General features: G+C 39.2%; 1 pseudogene; it reads right to left on the reverse strand.

Moving 5' to 3' along the window:
* Positions 1-11,695: 11,695 nt before the first annotated feature.
* LOC137238950 (U1 spliceosomal RNA) lies at positions 11,696-11,826 on the reverse strand (annotated as a pseudogene).
* Between the last annotated feature and the right edge of the window lie 6,139 nt (positions 11,827-17,965).

The following is a 17,965-nucleotide window of genomic DNA, read 5'->3' on the forward strand; positions in this document are numbered from 1 at the left end:
TACAGTAAAGATAATTAATTTTTTGTTAAAATTTGAATTTAAAAAAAATTTTTTTTAAAAAGTGGGCGTGTTCTTCATCCAATTTTGCTAATTTAGCGCATACATAGTAATAGTAGTAACGTTCCTGCCAAATTTCATCATGATATCTTCAACGACTGCCAAATTACAGCTTGCAAAACTTTTAAATTAAATAAATAAATGTAAGGCGCGATAACCTCCGAAGAGATCTAAGGCCGAGCTTCTCTTCCAATTTGCGTCGTGCTCCTCTTGATTTTTCCCTACAAATTGGCCGGACGGGACCTACATGTTTTATGCCGACTCCGAACGGCATCTGCAAGGCAGATGAGTTTTCACTGAGAGCTTTTCATGGCAGAAATACAATCGGAGCGCTTGCCAGACACTGCCGAGGGGCGACCCCGCTTAGAAAAATTTTCTTCTAATTGAAAAATCTTATTTCTAAAATTTTGATGTTGGTTTGCCCGGGAGTTGAACCCAGGGCATACGGTGTGATAGGCGGAGCACGCACGCACCACGGTGGCCGCCAAACTTTTAAATTACCTTCTTGTAAAAGTGGGCGGTGCCACGCCCGTTGTCCAAAATCTTACTAATTTTCTATTCTGCGTCATAACGTCAACACATCTACCAAGTTTCATCGCTTTAACCGCCTTTGGCAATGAATTATCGCATTTTTCGGTTTTTCGAAATTTTCGATATCGAAAAAGTGGGCGTGGTTATAGTCCGATATCGTTCATTTTAAATAGCGATCTGAGATGAGTTCCCAGGAATCTACGTACCAAATTTCATCAAGATACCTCAAAATTTACTCAAGTTATCGTGTTAACGGACAAACGGACGGACGGACGGACGGACATGGCTCAATCAAATTTTTTTCGATACTGATGATTTTGATATATGGAAGTCTATATCTATCTCGATTCCTTTATACCTATACAACCAACCGTTATCCAATCAAAGTTAATATACTCTGTGAGCTCTGCTCAACTGAGTATAAAAACTGAGATAAAGCGGCTCTCAAAATAATTCGAAACAATAAATAATACATATTTTATGAAAACTATTATAAATATATATTCATATAGGAAAAAGGCTACAAAAATATCGTATTAAAATTCGCGTCCGGATACTAAAGTAAAAGCGTCTGGGGACTAGTTTTTACGGTCCGGATACTCAAGAAAATCAAACTTATCAATTCTTTACTTAAAAATTATGTGTACGCCACACTATCAAGAGACATTTCCGACATTACAAGCAATATTACTATTCGCAGAAGTGATAATCCAGAAAATGAGGCGAAGTCAAAGCTAAGAAACGCACTAAGTGCCCGGATACAAGTGCGCTTACCCTACAGATGTCTTTATATAATATATAGTTTCATATTTACAAATCATTGCCGCCAGTGACTTTCTTGGAATGCATACAATTTTTCTCGTTGGTTCTTGTTTTTTGCACGAAAAAATTACAATTTGTTGTAAACCAAATAGCTTCATTTGCCATTTCTATTTAACCAACTGTCTACGTTGTAGATTTAATCCAGCTTAGCATGCGTCCTGCCACCAACATAGCACAACCCATATACCAACCGAACTTGTTCGTTCTATCGTCCGTCCATTCAACTCCATAGATTTTGTTTCAAGATATTGGCAGCAAAAGAAAACTGAAAACTATTTTGTGTTTACTTGAACATAAATGAGATTAGAACTGAAAATGTACAACAAGTGATTGACCACTGGACCATTGCACAACTGACTAATCCTTTTTCCCATGAACGAGGAGCAAACTCGAGGCAGAAATGTTGAGAGTTGCTGTATGACAGTAAGGAACAGGGTAACTCCTACATAAACTATGTGAGGATAAAAAAGCGCGCCAAAAAATATATTTACAAAATATTTTCATTTACATTTGAAGAACAAAGAAAAATTAATGACGACAACCACAAAAAGGCGGCAAGAGATGTAATCATTATTCGGCGTTTAGCTTGGTGTGGTATATGAGTAATTTGAGAAGTTGTTTGCGGAATCTGCAGATATGCATTTGGTATAGATACTTTGGTATAGATACTTACGCTACTTACGTATGCGTTTATCTTGGAAGTATTCCACTGAAATCAATTGCAAGATTTTTTTTTATGTCGAGCTCTGATGAGGGTCCAAGTCAAAAACGTTCTCGCTCAGAACTTGACTCAATTACTTTCGAAAAGTTTTTACCTCAGAATTCAGCTGAAATTATATAATAATTTTATTTCGGACATTTTCGAAACGGCGGCGAATATTATCAGATCTCTAGACAGAATCGATATTGGATATTTCTACTTAGTGTTGATGTCAGCTTCGAACATAATAATCACTCTATCTCATTGCCGGAACATATATTCTTGCCATGTTTACTCAACATAAGTAAAAGTTCTGTTTATGGAATAAGACCTTATGCGGTATCCTCTGACGTGAATAGCACAGAAAATGCTGAACGCGTTTTTTTTTATTGGACGTTGGGGTAGCGCACTACCATCAAGCGGTCCAATAAAACCAGGCTAATCCTGTTCATGCTCAGGGAACTAAATTCCTAATGGAAGGCCCCTCTCCAAAAACTCTGTGTACAGAGAATCTTTCGCCGTGAAAACAAGGGCAGTGAATTATTACTTGTTGTGCGCTTTCCAATTCGGAGGGACAGTGCAGACATTGCTTGAAGCCGCCGAACCCGCTCAATATCTGTGTGAGGTGGTAATTAAGTTCGCGGTGTTTTTTCTCGTAGCATTCAGCTATATTCCGAACTAGCATGAAGGTCCAGCGCCCTTTTCTTGATTCTTCCCACCGTTCTTACCACCTAACTATCAAACAGTTGCCAGTAAGGACACTTACCAGGGACAAAAGCCCTGACTTATTCAGGATCAAGAGAGGTTTGTGGCATAAAGGAAACGCTGAACAGATCATATTTTTGTTGTGGCCAGCCCATCAGCTATACAGGCATTTATACAAGATAAGATATATAAAATTATCCCTTTTCCCGTATTTAAGAAACTATACAATAGTCCCAAAACAGAAGGAGATCTATAGTGTGTGAAAAAATACACTGTATAATTTTAAGTGAAAATATTGCTGAGAGTACAATAGTCAGTGAGCACTGGGGCTTTGGTGCTCAAGATACTGACTTGATCATTTCCTCCGTTCTTCCAACTGTCAGCTTCTTAAATTCGTAGGGCGGCGATAACGGCAATTTTCTTTTCTAACAAGTCCAGTGTTGTTGGGTGCAGGATAAAGTTGAGTCGGTATGAAAGCAATAAAGCCGCTAATTCAGAATGTTAATGTCTGAAGTCCGCTGCTCTTTTTGTATGCATTAGAGGCTCGTGGCTTTTGTAAGCGGCTGCTACCAAACCAGAACACCATACAGTAGAATTTAGCAAATAATGGCTGCATAGATTTAGTGTATTACTTTGGGAGAAAAAGTCTATGGGAGAGCAATTGCAATTTTACAGGAAAACATAGAAAGTTATTGCTTTCTTTACCCGATTTGCTTTATTGTCACTCCACAATAGTTTCCTATCCATGAATGAGTCCCAGATACTTAATTTTATCGCTAAATCTAGAGGGTGGGAGAGCGGGATGGCCTTGAAGGTTTCATGTGGTCATACTAAATCATTCCCGAGATGGTCGGGTTAGTACCTTAAGGGTGCTTTTTACCGACACATGCCGGATCTGCATCCGTCAAAGGACCATCAACATCAATAACACTCCCCAAGGCCTTCGGTGATTGTCCTTATCGTTACAATAACAACAGCAACAGCACCTGCTATATCCAAGAATGCCACCAGCGTGTTTTTCATGATGTCGAGCGACCTATCAATGACAGATGCCCAAATAAGAATTTGAAATCATGTAGCACATTAAACTATGTACTTAAGCCACCCTTTGAAGGTACCGACTTTTTATGAATTGATTATCTGCAAAAACAGTTAAAAGGAGCCGGCATATAAACATTTTATGTATGTATGTGTGTCGCTACTCGTTTTTTGTTTTGATATTTTTCTTGAATCATTGTTTTATCATTCATCTTAAATGCCCTTTATGAGTTGCGTACCGTTATATTGCTATATGCATTTATTTTCTAAGAACAGAATATATCTAATCACAAAAAGAGCCTTACTAATTTTTACTGACATCATAAGATAAAATATTCAAGTCATTGGCTGCATGTAAATTGATTACACGCGCGAGTAAATTTCACGTTACTACAATGACAACAACAACAAAAACACGAAAGGACAACACGAGCGCACTTGGCGACATCCGTTGAGTTAGACGCATGATGTGTGGGAATTTGTGTCTGCGCATGTTTATACTACAATAAATCTATTTGGTTTGTCGGCAACCGGTCAAGGACTCTGACTACAAATGACGCACATATTGACTTACATTTCTGGGTATGCATTGATTCAAGTAGCCGCCGCCGCCAAATACAGGTCGCAATTATGTGAGTAAACACAATGAGAGTAATTAATAACATTATGTCGCCTGCTGGGGGTTAGTTACATTGACTTACGTCAGTAGTAGGGTGTAATTTCTATTGAATATGTTTACTGTTATAGTATTATGTGGTTTTTGACTTCAAACATAGAATTGTCTTCGACGTCGACTCTATCTCAGACAAAATTCACTTTTGTGTGCCGCCAACTAACCCTTCTGCAAGCTTCAATATCATGATACTCTCGAGAGAAGAATGAGGAAAGAACTCATCTACACCAGTAAACTAGGTAACTAGTGGGTGCTGGCGGTTTTCTGCCAAGAGCACGATATGAGCAGCAAGCTCAAGCTTTCTGGTCCCAGTTTTGGCTTCCAAGCGGAAGTCGAAGTGCGCTTAATTAGATTAGGTTGAACTATAGCTACCCTTGTAAAGAAAAGAAACTCACTTGGTCACTTGTGATATTAAACAATATAACGGTGACTCAAACATTAATTACTATGAGAATCATTACGTAGTAATGATAAAGTTTCGAATAAGACTCGACATTGGATATATTGTCCGGTGGTCCGAGTGAGCCATATCGAAGTACTTGCGCCTATTTGTTTGCAAAGCTTAACTGGATGAATTAACTTTATGAATCCACCTCGCTATCCTCCATGCAGCTGAAACACGAAGTGCTTTCCAGTATTTTAAGACATAACGCATGGACTTCCGTTAGACAAAGAACCAGTAGATCTTTAACAGCATTGATATATCATGCTTGGTATACCCAGTTACTTAGGCATATCGCCTTCAATCCACTTCTAATCAGTAGGATCTCGTGTATTAGTGTCTTTCCAGCGCTTACTTAGTTGACCCGATTTCCCTCTTTACAGAAGAAAACTATAGATAGCCAGCGTAACTCTGATTTTGCTAAACCACTATATGGACTGCAAAGTTGTACTCATACCGGCTAAGATCGGGTGACCCGGGTTAATGCTATGGCTCGTAAGCCATATCATTCTAACTTAAAATAGTTCGAGGAAATCTCAAACGAGGTCAGGCACTTTGAGGACTTCCTCGAACGCAAAATCCCCTAGGTAGCTGCCATCCGATTTACCACCTCTGCTAGCGCCATGCTTTTGGAGCAGAAGATAATGATGCTTCACCTTGTAGCATGCATCGAGCTAAATACAGGGTCACAGGCGCCCCCCGCAAAACCTACCGGATATGTGTTGCACTACATTCAATGCCAAGATAGGAGTTGCTCTAAGAGCGAAGCTTATTCTCTCCAGAGTGGACGCCAACATTTATGTAATACTGTCGTTGTAGCGATAAGGACACTACCCGAAGGCCTTGGGGAGTGTTATCGTGTTGATGGTCCTTTGCCGGATTCAGTCCATACCGCCCTCCCACCCCTAGATCCGTGAGGAACTTGGGGTCACCATAGCATCGGCTGTTTAAGTAACAGGATTCGCCACGGGTAGGTGAAGTTGACAATTTGCTTGGAGAAGCTATATTTTGCGCTAGATGGAGGCGCTATACAACCCCTTGAATCAATTTGGTATTTTAGTCGCATCTTACGATAGGCATACCTGCCACTGGTAGATTCTAAGCCCCCTGACCCGCTGGTGGTGTGCAGTGCATCCTAACAAACCTTTTTTTTAAATGGAAAATGCGGAATGCACCATATTATGCAGAAACCGTATATCCGTGAACTAAAATCCACGCTTTTGAAATAGTCGCCCCCTCCCCCGAACTGCTTTCGCATTACTCCAATGTGGCGTTACATACATCTTGCTTTTTGAGAGCCTTCTCTTGTTCCAGCTTTTTTGCTCTGAGTGTGGTTTCTATGAAGTTGTGGATTTGGTGCCACTCTTCTGGGTCACTCAGCATTTTTATTTTTACTGTAAGATTTTCGAATGTGATTTGGCGACTCTTTCCTTGAGTATTTGTCGGTTCTGGCTCCATCGTAAGTTACCTTCCCAAAAAACCACTTCATGAAATGCTGCAACACTACCTAGAAGACAACAGAGGCTTTCCTAACCCTATCCTCCATATTAGGCTTCCAGAACAACTCCTACCCAAAGTAATACTTAGATGTTTAGCCCTGCCAGAAAGTACCAACGGTCATCTTCGTAGGTAACCAATCGACAGCCACTGCCTTCGACTTCTAAATTCATCAGTATCATTTCTTTGGTCCCTGGCATTGCATTGTTAAATGCTCTTTCGATGTATAGAATGTCACTCAAAACAAGTTTTTATGTGCTCCAAGAACCTCCCGGTTGTATTAAAATCGAATGGAGCGCCGTTACCGTCGACCAGCCCTCTAAATAACCCTGCTAAGGAGCCAACAATTTCCTCCGTGGCAACTTGATCCATATATGCAGATGAATAAGGTCCTCCAGAGTTATAAGGAAACTCGGCGAGAAACTGATTTTTTCTGAAGTCCATTTGTAATATGTGAGAGCTACTCCCTGCTTTTGAAATGAGACTTTTGTATGTAGGCGAGCTTAAGGTAATTGGTGTAAAAGATATCGAACTACCGATAGGATATCCCCAAAGAACTATGTCTCTCATTTCAATTTCCATTAATGTAACTGTTCCTGCTGAAACTAAAGTGGCGGTTTTTCATACAACCTTGAAACTGGGATCATACCATCTGCCTTCCAATCACCACCAACATATCCAGCAGCCACTTGAAACTATACCATTACGGTAACATCTGATCATAAGAAAATATATAAAAAAGGGCACCAACAGCATCCACCTATTAAATGTATCAGCCAACCACTTGTCATATTCCGTTGCCAAAAATCACTTGCTACCAACAAAATCGTTTCCCTTTAGAAGGACCTTCACCAATTGATTTGTTTACTTTGTAAGTTGATCCGGGAACAACTCGCCTTCGCGTAATTATGTGTGATGATGATAATGATGAAGTATAAATGATATTATTAAGAATCTGTGATCTGGTCATATATCTTACCGGGATGTGGTGACATATGATGGGCAAAAAAGTCAAGCGAGTAGCAAGTGCTGCAACTAACATATTGGGACGGTTCAAATTACACATGCGCATATGTTCTTATGATGTCTAAACAGTAGACATAAAAATGTGTAATCAGTATTATTCAATACCACGCAGGCGATTAACTTGGGCAAGAACCCACCAAAAAATTAGTACCATATACCATAAGGCCAGCCTTAAAGAAGGTTTTAAGCCTAACATTGTTGGGTAAAGCCCACAGATCTAGTACGGTCAGCATAAGTGGTGCTCTAAGAACAACGTCTAGCAAAGCTTTTCAAATCATTCTGCACATCTCACTCTTGCATCTATCAGTATACCAAACAGCGCCAAAGTCCGCCCTGCATTTAAGAGAGTCGTCCAGTTGGAATAGGTCGATCATCCTACACACGGTTGAGCGAACACAACAATTGCGGATAGCAACTTGAGGGAAAATAACTTCAAGCAAGCCTGCCGTGGTGTGATGGTAGCGTGCTTCGCCTACCACACCGAGGATCCTGGGTTCACGCCCAGGGCAAAGCAACATCAATAATTTTAGTAACAAGATTTTTCAATTAGAAGAAAATTTTTCTAAGCGGGGTCGCCCCTCGGCAGTGTTTGGCAAGCACTCCGAGCGTATTTCTGCCATGAAAAGCTGTCAGTGAAAACTCATCTGCCTTGCAAAACAAGTAGGTCCCGTCCCGCCAATTTGTAGGATAAATTAAAAAAGGAGCACGACGCAAATAGGAAGAGAAGCTCGGCCTAAAATCTCTTCGGAGGTTATCGCGCCTTACATTTATCTTTATTTATAAGACACTATGGACACATTCACTCTATGTGAGGTCGTTATTGACCGGCCAGTTCAACCTAAGATGCTTGGGTAGCATCGCATCGGTGCTTCTCTGTTGTCGGCAGCATTTTCATATACACCGACGGTTCTAAGCCAAACGGTAGAATTGGAGGAGGGGTCTATTGAAAGGACGGAGACCTTCCAACTCCCTTTCAGAAAAACTGATAGTTGTACAGAAGTATCGGCTATCATAGAATACGCGGTTTGGATAGGAAAGCACAGCAAAGCGGTCATCAAATCCCTTAGTTCTTACTCGTTCAATTGGGATCTAGCACTAAACTGTCGCCGATCTTTTTTAATTGATTGGCCAAAGGAACCTTGAACCCTTCACGTGGGTCACGGGAGACAGAAACATTTGAGAGAAACTGCATTGCAGACAAACTTTCTAGGCAGGGGATGACTAAGCAGGTTCACAGGATCATAGAACGCTGTGCTATATCCTTTTCCATATGCAAGGTAATGAGAAAAGAACCATCTACCGCCAAGCCGACGAAAGATGTCCACAACTTCCAGGGAGCTGGACTTATATGCAAATCTGGATAAAATGGGATCTCAAGAGATCCCGTCACGTTTACACAGTACGGATAAAACTTCCACACTTTTAGCAGTACCAGACAATGGTACTTGTGTCTCCCTTTCTGGATAATCTTCACCAGGTCGTGAAGCATGATATAATGGAGAATGGCGTATATTCGTGATGTGACAACGAGCCGTATGACACTGGTCTACGTGTGCTTTTGCAGCAGCCGCTTCAACCTAACCTGTACTATAAGACTCCGTTTGATAAAAAGGCTTAAAACATTAATTTGTAAAGAGTTCTCAATATTATAAATTTAAAGTATAAAGGTGGGTCGCATTCCCCGGGCATAGTTACTTTTTAGTGAATATGATTCTTACCACTTCCCATGTCCAAGACCGATATAAATTGGTACCTTGGTCACACAGAACGAGGTCTAAGTAATTTTCGAAACCTACAAAAAAGGACCCTCCCATTTTCCACTTCCCAAGAAATGTTTATAGAACATCTTATATAACACCTTATAATTCTAAGGTGATTGCGATTAGTTAGCTCGTGTTGATTGAGATGTAAACGATTTGTAAAAAGTGGACAGTGCCATCCCCCTACATGTAGTTTTGTGACTACATCTGGGGCCATTGTCGTATCACCTCGTGACTGTTTTAATTTATTACTTAACTCTTCTAACTCTTTTGGTATAGCTTCGGGATCTGTTCATAATAGTTTTGTGTATACATTTTTAACTATCTGTGTATCACCCGGAATCATTGGGGCACCACTTAAGGAATATATTCGGAACGAACCAGTGTAATATTGGGTTTTTTTGGTTTAATTTCATATTTGCCCTCAGGACTATGCCCATATCATTTTGGGACTATTTCCGTAAAGTTTTGAGATTAATTTCGGATCATTCCAAGATTGACTTTAGAATCAATTTAGAATTGTTTAAGGTACTTTTCGGAATTATCATAGAACGACTTTTTTTGCTTAACAATTTCGACCGTACCTTGTGATCGTTTCGGTACTATTTCCGAAGCGTTTTATTTATTCATTAGGTTAAGTTGAACAGGCCAATAATAATTGGTATTTAGGTTAAATCGGGCTCCTTGGGAAAAGGGATATGAAATTTAACTTTTTAGTTAAAAGTTAAAGTATTGTAACGAATTTTGTGTGAAATTCCACTTATTCCAAACCTTCTGCTATCGTTCGAATCGCTAAACTGTTGAATAAATGACTCCACTATTCAATAATACAAAATGGTCTTTATTAGACTACTTTGAGAGTACTTCACCATAACAATTATACTTCACAACCAATAGCGTGCTTAAATCAAACTGCTTAGTCATGCCTCAGCTTGCGCTGTTTTATACTCTCGGTTTCCTCGTTCACACATTTCTCCTAAAGTCTAGTAATTTCTCGAACTTCGTGCTTTGTTACCTGCCATATACATGTATATTTGCAGTTTGTAGCCAACATGCGTGTGTATATGTGAGTACTACTGCGGCTGATGATTACATGTGTTTGTGAGTATCTCTCCATTGCCTTGTATGTATGCGTGTACATGGTGATTGATTTATTAACGTACATACGAGTGGCTGCTTAGTATCGGCTTAGTGATGGTAGTATCGCTTAAAAATAAATAAATGTAAGGCGCGATAACCTCCGAAGAGATCTAAGGCCGAGCTTCTCTTCCAATTTGAGTCGTGCTCCTCTTGATTTTTCCCTACAAATTGGTCGCTTAGTGATGATAATATTCGTCACAGTATTATGTTTTAGTTGCTTCCTGCGGCGGAGCAGCATATAGTAAGAAAGTTTGTTGAAATATAACGTTCTACGAAGCTTCAGATATGAACACGCCTGGATTATTCTTACCTTATTATAGGATTTATTTGTCATGATATCTTACACAATCTTTTTGCTAGGAATACTCTTGTCCATATGTATTTATGGAGATGAGGCTGGTGTCCATGTTGTCAGCTCCAAAAAAAAGATTAACTTAATAGATAATAGAAGGATTTGGTTTTTTGGTTTCTAATTTCCTAATTTTGGTAGATTTTATTACCAAAAATTACCATTTGTTTAGATTTAGAAACATTAGTATTCCTTTTCAAGGAATACAAGATGGTGTGTGAGCCTATTAATAATATTTCAAAAAAAGGTAACAAGTATTTCCGTTGACCATAAGCAAGTACACCAATAAAACAGAACGAGGAAAGAAATCAATTCCTTAAAAAATTGTTTCTCGGAGGTGTGTATTTTAGAAAGCAGTTTCGACTTATACATGTAGGGCCAACAAAAATATGATCGAACCGTCATGTATAAATGAGGTGGTAATTGGTCTAACGATTTCGCCTACCTGATTTTGGATAAGGAAAAGGCTTGCGCAGCTCGACCGCTCCTTAGTGGTATTCGCGTTTATTTATCGAACAAAGGGCTATGGAAGTTCAGAGTAGACATTCAGAAATTGATTAAAGATCAATTCTGCCCCGATAAGGCACAACTGTTTTGTGGCCGCTTGAACTGTAGTGTATAAAGATGCAAGGAGATATGCTAGATAACCCATCGATATTTTACCTAAATTGACGGTTTAAGTAAACTCTTAAGTCCTTGAGAAATGTATTGTGACACGATTTACCGTCATCCCGCGTCAAATATGGATTGGAGAGAAACCGTTTTCGAAGCTATGCAATCTTCATCAGTACATTTTTAATGTCGCAGATATGTAGATTGATATTTTTTTTTTTTTCATTGTGACATAATATCATTTACCCTATCTTCGCACATACCATACCTACCAGATCTACCATGCCTTGGTGACGCTATGGATGCACCTACTGTTTTGGATATAAACATATATATTTTTAATGCCAATGCATTCCGGACGAGTTATTCGCATTAGGAATAATCGCAAAGGTCAACAGCCAAAGTGCAATAGTCAAGCCTCACTTCGGAGGAACCGCCTCCATGATCACGGTAACCTCAACGCCAGGTAATTAACTTAGATGAAATATTAACTATATCCCTGATCCAGGCCTCATACATTTCACAAAGCATTATTGATAGCTTTAAAAATTATAGTAAGCTAATCCAGGTAGTATTTGTAGAATGCAATGGTGACAAGCTTCACTTTTCTCTTGAGCTGTATGCCAGTCGGAAAGAATTTAATATTAGAATATCTCAGACGGAACCGCCAACAACTTGAGGAATTGGTGGCAGATGACTTTACAATGCATGACACTTGACCAGAGCTGCTCAACCCCTATACACTAATAGCACTTTTGTTTTTGTTTTGCCCTGAAGAATAGGCACAGATACAAATTCACATTTTGAATATAAAAAAAATGTCATATGAAAGTGCAAAAGAAAAAGAACTTCCATATGAAGTCAAGCGACTTCGGTATGATGTTCAAATTTACGCAAACAAATTGACACCAAAATTTTTTTCAAAAATACGGTAGTACTGAGAAAAATTTTAATTCAAAATTGATTCATTAATGGGACTATCAAAATTCAATTTAAACAAGTAAGGAAGGCTAAGTTCGGGTGTAAAGCTGCCAAATTACAGCTTGCAAAACTTTTAAATTACCTTCTTTTAAAAGTGGGCGGTGCCATGCCCACTTTCCAAAATTTTACTAATTTTCGATTCCGCGTCATAGCTTCAATCCACCTACCAAGTTTCATCGCTTAATCCGTATTTGGTAATGAATTATCGCACTTTTTCGATTTTTCGAAATTTTCGATATCGAAAAAGTGGGCGTGGTTATAGTCCAAATTTTATTAAGATACCTCAACATTTACTCAAGCTATCGTATTCACGAACAGACGGACCGACGGACGGACATGGCTAAATGAATTTCTTTTTTCGCCCAGATCATTTTGATACATAGAAGTCTATATCTGTCTCGATTAGTTTATGTAAGTATAAAAAGTTTCAGTGTATATTGACCGTCTGATAGAAAAGCACTAAATGCATTTCTTCTTTCGCCAATTTACGGTACATCTCATTTAAATTTTCTTCGATACATGAGGCGGACGAATCGATACATGTATACACAGATAGTTGCAAGTAGTGGAAAGAGTATGGTCTGCGGTATACTGTGCTGATCCGGAAATAAACAGATCCTACAAACTGCCAGATCACTGTAGCGTTTTCTAAGCGGAAGTATTAGCCGTGGCCGAAGCAGTAGAAACACGGGAAGAGAATAGCTTAAACTGCAGCCGTGTTAACTTTTATATTGACAGTCAATCCGCATTTAAGGCAATAATTTCGCATAGCACACCATCTTAAAGTGTATTAGAGTGTAAGCAATGCCTGAAAGGAACCAGGACGGGGAAAAGAATACACCTATACTGGGTTCCAGGCCATATGGGAATAGGTGAGAACGAAAAAGCGGATGAACCAGCTAAAAAGGGCGCATCCCTTGAAGCTTGCTGCGTAGACGTCCTAATCAGATTGGGCGAAATCAAGAGAAGGCGAGAGGTGCACATTAGCTAAGCGTGGGGCAGTTGAGGGCGAGCAGTTTAATATGAGTTATAAGGGAGTAATTTGATGCGCTTGTAGGCGTATGAGTCGTGGCACAGTGGATGACGTACCCGACTCATACGTTTGGGGTTGCGGGTTCAAAGCCCACTACAAGCAAGCATTCTTTTAAATTTATTATCTTTTTTTATTTTATAAATTATTATTTTAATGGACTGTATGTTATTTTACTTAGAGAGAGGTCACTATGTACCTGTTACACCTTGTATTTATTCATCGGGGACGAGCACTGGGGGCTCCAAGGTATTGGCTGCGGGATGAGCCACCTTATTTTGCTTTGAAAAACCCCTATTACACCTTGTATTTATTCATTGGTGGCGAGCACTGGGGGCTCCAAGGTATTGGCTGCGGGATGAGCCACCTTGTTTTGCTTTGAAAAACCCCCACTTTGGGATACAAAATTTAAACTATGTCTTTAGAATATTTCACTAACAAGTTGAAAATTACAAGCACACTCAATGGCTAATGAAATAAACGAAAGAAAACAAAGTCATAGTTTAAGTCGCTTAAACTCACATAATCACATACAACCTTAGAATAATAAAGATGCTTCTATTATTAAAAAAGAGGACTGTAGACTCATGACGGGTATTCTGACTGGACACTGCCTTCTGGCGTTACATGCCTTTAAATTAGGCTTGGTCAGTGATAGCAGATGTAGGAAGTGCGGGTTGGTGGAGAAAACGTTCGAACACGTTTTGTGCACGTGCCCCACGCTTTCCAGGCTAAGACTCCAGCTATTAGAAGTGATACAACTGTCAGATCTAGAAGCAGCAAGTAACATAGGTCCTAGAAGGCTTCTAGTATTTACCAAGAGGAGCAAGTTATTTTATAACATAGGTCCTGGTCTTTGATTGGGTTCTTCAGTTTGGTCTCTAAATAAACTTCTGGTAACATTACGGACTCATTCAGTCTATGTGAAGTCCTCATGCGCCGGCCAGTTCAACCTAACCTAAGCTAACGCTTTCGGCATCCAAAGAAGGATCATAAATCTTCCGCAGATTTTTTTTTTTCAGGGATTTTAGGCAGAAACAACACAACTGTGAAATCATTCAAAAATGCATTGTTGATCTATGAAAATATTAAAATACTCGCTATTTAATACTCATTTGAATGCTATAACTAACCAATGCTAATGTAGAAATGGGTAGTGAGTCATTGGCAAATACTAATTTTTGGCATGCTTTTCAAATGTAACAAATTGCAATTTTCTATTGAAAAAATATAAATCCCTTGCATGACACACGAGTGTCCTTTTATTAAAAAAAAGTATTAAAACTAACACGAGGGTGGTCAACCTCGTTATGGATAAAAAGCGGAAAATCTATATTTCCTGTACGTCGGTTAGACTTTAAGTCAGCTCATTATATACGCATAGACACATATACTACACCTGCAAAGAATCGGCAATCCGGCAAGGACTCCGCACAAGTACAAGATTTGATTTGTCACACTGCACGATATCATTTTCTTTCTTTTTAAGCATAAATGCGTCAAACGATTTATCAAAATAGCATAATGTAAGATAGATAGAAAAGGTTAATGCATTTACAGTGCAATAGAAACACCAGAGTCATGCTGATTTTTTTCGCACTAAGCGCACTGAGCGCATGCGCAACGGCATTTAACTACGTTAGACTGGACTGAGGTTGGTGCTGGAGTTGGCGCCTATCCCGTTGTGTGTAACAGGTTGTAAGTATGCATATTCGAATTTTTAGTCTATGCATATATTTGCAACGGTCAGACGCACTCGAGACAAAAGTCAAAAAATCAGTCACAGTGGTTTTTGCAAGCGGACTAATTTTAATTACTAACTATTTATGTATAGCAAGGTGCAGTGAAGTCTGGTAGAGTATGGAAGAATAGCGTTGAAAGAAAATAGCACACACATATACATGCATATACAAGTAAAATCGCAACGTTGGTGTTCCAATCGCTCGTCGTGTGCAGGTTGTAACCGTAACAAATTAAATAAACGCCTGCTATAATAAAATAACAGAGCACCAGAGCCATTTTTATTGCAACGCCAACCGTTAAACGCACACACCTAACGCCCATGTTAACCGTCATAAAAAGCAACCGTGATACGTATTTGTCAAGAAGCAGACCATCGTATGCCCGCCATATGTTGAATGAATGGTGCCATCCACTCCCACTCGTAATAAAACGAAAATTACCAATCAAAATAGAAACTGCCGGAGATCCTGTAAAATAAACAACGACGAAAATCGTTAAATATTTAAAGACCGTAAATAAACAGGAATAAAAGATACACCGTAATAATAAAATTAAAAAAAAAAAAATAAAGCAACAAACTTAAATATATACAGCCATATAGACCTCACCTACAAAGAAGCGCGCTCATATGCCAAAATTTCAAAAAATCAAGTGGCAGATCATTAAATTCGGGACAAAAGCCATGACAGATTTCTAATTTATATGTGAAAAGAAAAACTCACCAACGTACCCATTTCAAGTACATCACTTATCACAATTTGATTTTCCAACTTCTATAGAAAAGTGAAGACAAAAAAATGAAACAAAAGAATGCAAACAAAAAGTGCGCGCCAAAAATTAAGGATCAGCTATATTGGGGCGGCAATACCAATCTACTTTTTTGCCAATTACTTTTTGGTTTGAAAGGCATTTCACTTAATGCTCATCAATGTACTGACATATACAGGTTTATATACCCGGTTGCGATAAAGTAAGCAGCAGCTTCAATGAAACTATACGGTATCACGTATATGCAAAACCAGTGGCTTCTCTACACAAAATTATTGCCCATATAATATTGGTAAAGATTTTTCAGTCTGATGACTGATGGACATCTGTAGCCAGGAAAATCAGCAGCTCTGTATGAAGACACATTTTCTGGGGTGCCCAGATGCACACTAAGAAACAAAAAATTCTCTTCTCTCATCCCGAAAAAAGTGAAGAAACGCAAGAAGCATACCCTACCAGTCTATTTTGATATTGATGGATATATTCAATAAGTCAAAGCGTAGATCATATGCAGGGCACGTTTAGGAAGTTTAACGCAATGCTTTATGGTTGCATGGATTGGTACAGGACGTATGCTGTAGCCTCTCTAAGGCAAGTTGGAACTAAAATAGTCACAAACGCAGACAACCGTTCAGACTAATTACAGGTAAAAAAAGGGTGTATGGTACATGGGGACAAGACGAAGTACTTACTGTCATCCAAGAAAGAATCGGAGCACTAGCGCCGTACCAGCCACGTCCTTTTTGACGGATATAACCTCAAGACTGTGAAAGACTGCGTCTATCTGGAAACCAGCAATGACAGCGAAAACAAAGTGAGCTCAGAATTCAAAATCCCCTCTCTCTCTCGACGAACATTTATCAACTATGCATGTCATGCCTGTCCTGAAGTATGGCTGTGAAGCCTGCGAGGTTTTTAGAGAAAAGTTTTCCGACAGATTTATATTCCTGTCCGTAATGTAGACGTCGAGTAAGGAAGGAGTTATTATGATGAACCGTATTAGCTTTTCTAGCGAATGGAAGAAGTAGCTCCGGCCAAGAAAGTATTTCAAACAACGACGCAGTTTGTAAGCAGAGGAAAAGGCAGATGGAGGAAAACTTGGCATCCTTTGGTGCTCTCAATTGGCGTCAACTATCGCGAAACAGAGACAGTTAGCGTGGCTTGTTCTACACCGCTAAAATTTATCAGGCGGTTAGGCGTAAATTAATTGAGATGAGCATGGATCGTTTGCTTCTCCGTGCAACCAAAAGAACCTTTTTTCCAAATAATGTTTGCAGGTTAGTTAGAGGACTGAGCAAGATCTGACTTCGATTAGCGGTAAATTTGTTCGCCTCTTATTATGGCTTGTAAATTTTTAGCAGAAAATAACGGCAATTAAGAAATACAATATGGTATTGTCTAATCTCCTTTTTGGTTTGTTGTTTACCATGGCATCCTACAAAGTATAGTGTCGTTCAACTTGGCTTCTAATCTACTGATATATCTTACTTTCAATACTCTACTTTTTTCACGTTCAGCGACAATGTTTTGCAAACATTTTTTGATAATAGACATGGTGGACGGAGAAAGTACGAGGATTCAAACAAATTTCTCTCGCAGAAGTTTGGCTGATACCAGAAGGTGTTAGTACTGAAGCATACGAGACTGACAATTGAAAAAATGCTGCCCTGAGCGGCGATCCTTTTAATATCCACTTTTTCTTTTTGTTCTACCTCTTCTCTTCGTAGTAACAAATACAAAAAGGTCGCCAGGGCCTCGCCTGACTGTATGATACATTCATATTTGTAACAGGATTCGCCTTGAATAGGTGAGGCTCACAATTGTGTTGAGGAGGCTGTGAAGCTGTAAAGCCTTTTATTGCGCTGTACAACTTCCTTCCCCTTAATCTCTGCGACTTTTAACCTCTCTAAAATGTTAGGTGTAACTTTTGAAAAATGTATAGCCGAAGTATGTATAGCCGCATAACAGTCTAGCAATTGAAGATACTTGCGCATTGAATGCTTCAAAGTCCAAAATTTCCGGCTGTGCATAGAAAAATTATACACAATGAAGTGACTGAGCTACGAACAATGCGCTTATAAATCACACGAG

Source organism: Eurosta solidaginis, chromosome 1 (genome assembly GCF_040869045.1).
Source record: "Eurosta solidaginis isolate ZX-2024a chromosome 1, ASM4086904v1, whole genome shotgun sequence".
In the NCBI taxonomy this organism is placed as follows: domain Eukaryota; kingdom Metazoa; phylum Arthropoda; class Insecta; order Diptera; family Tephritidae; genus Eurosta; species Eurosta solidaginis.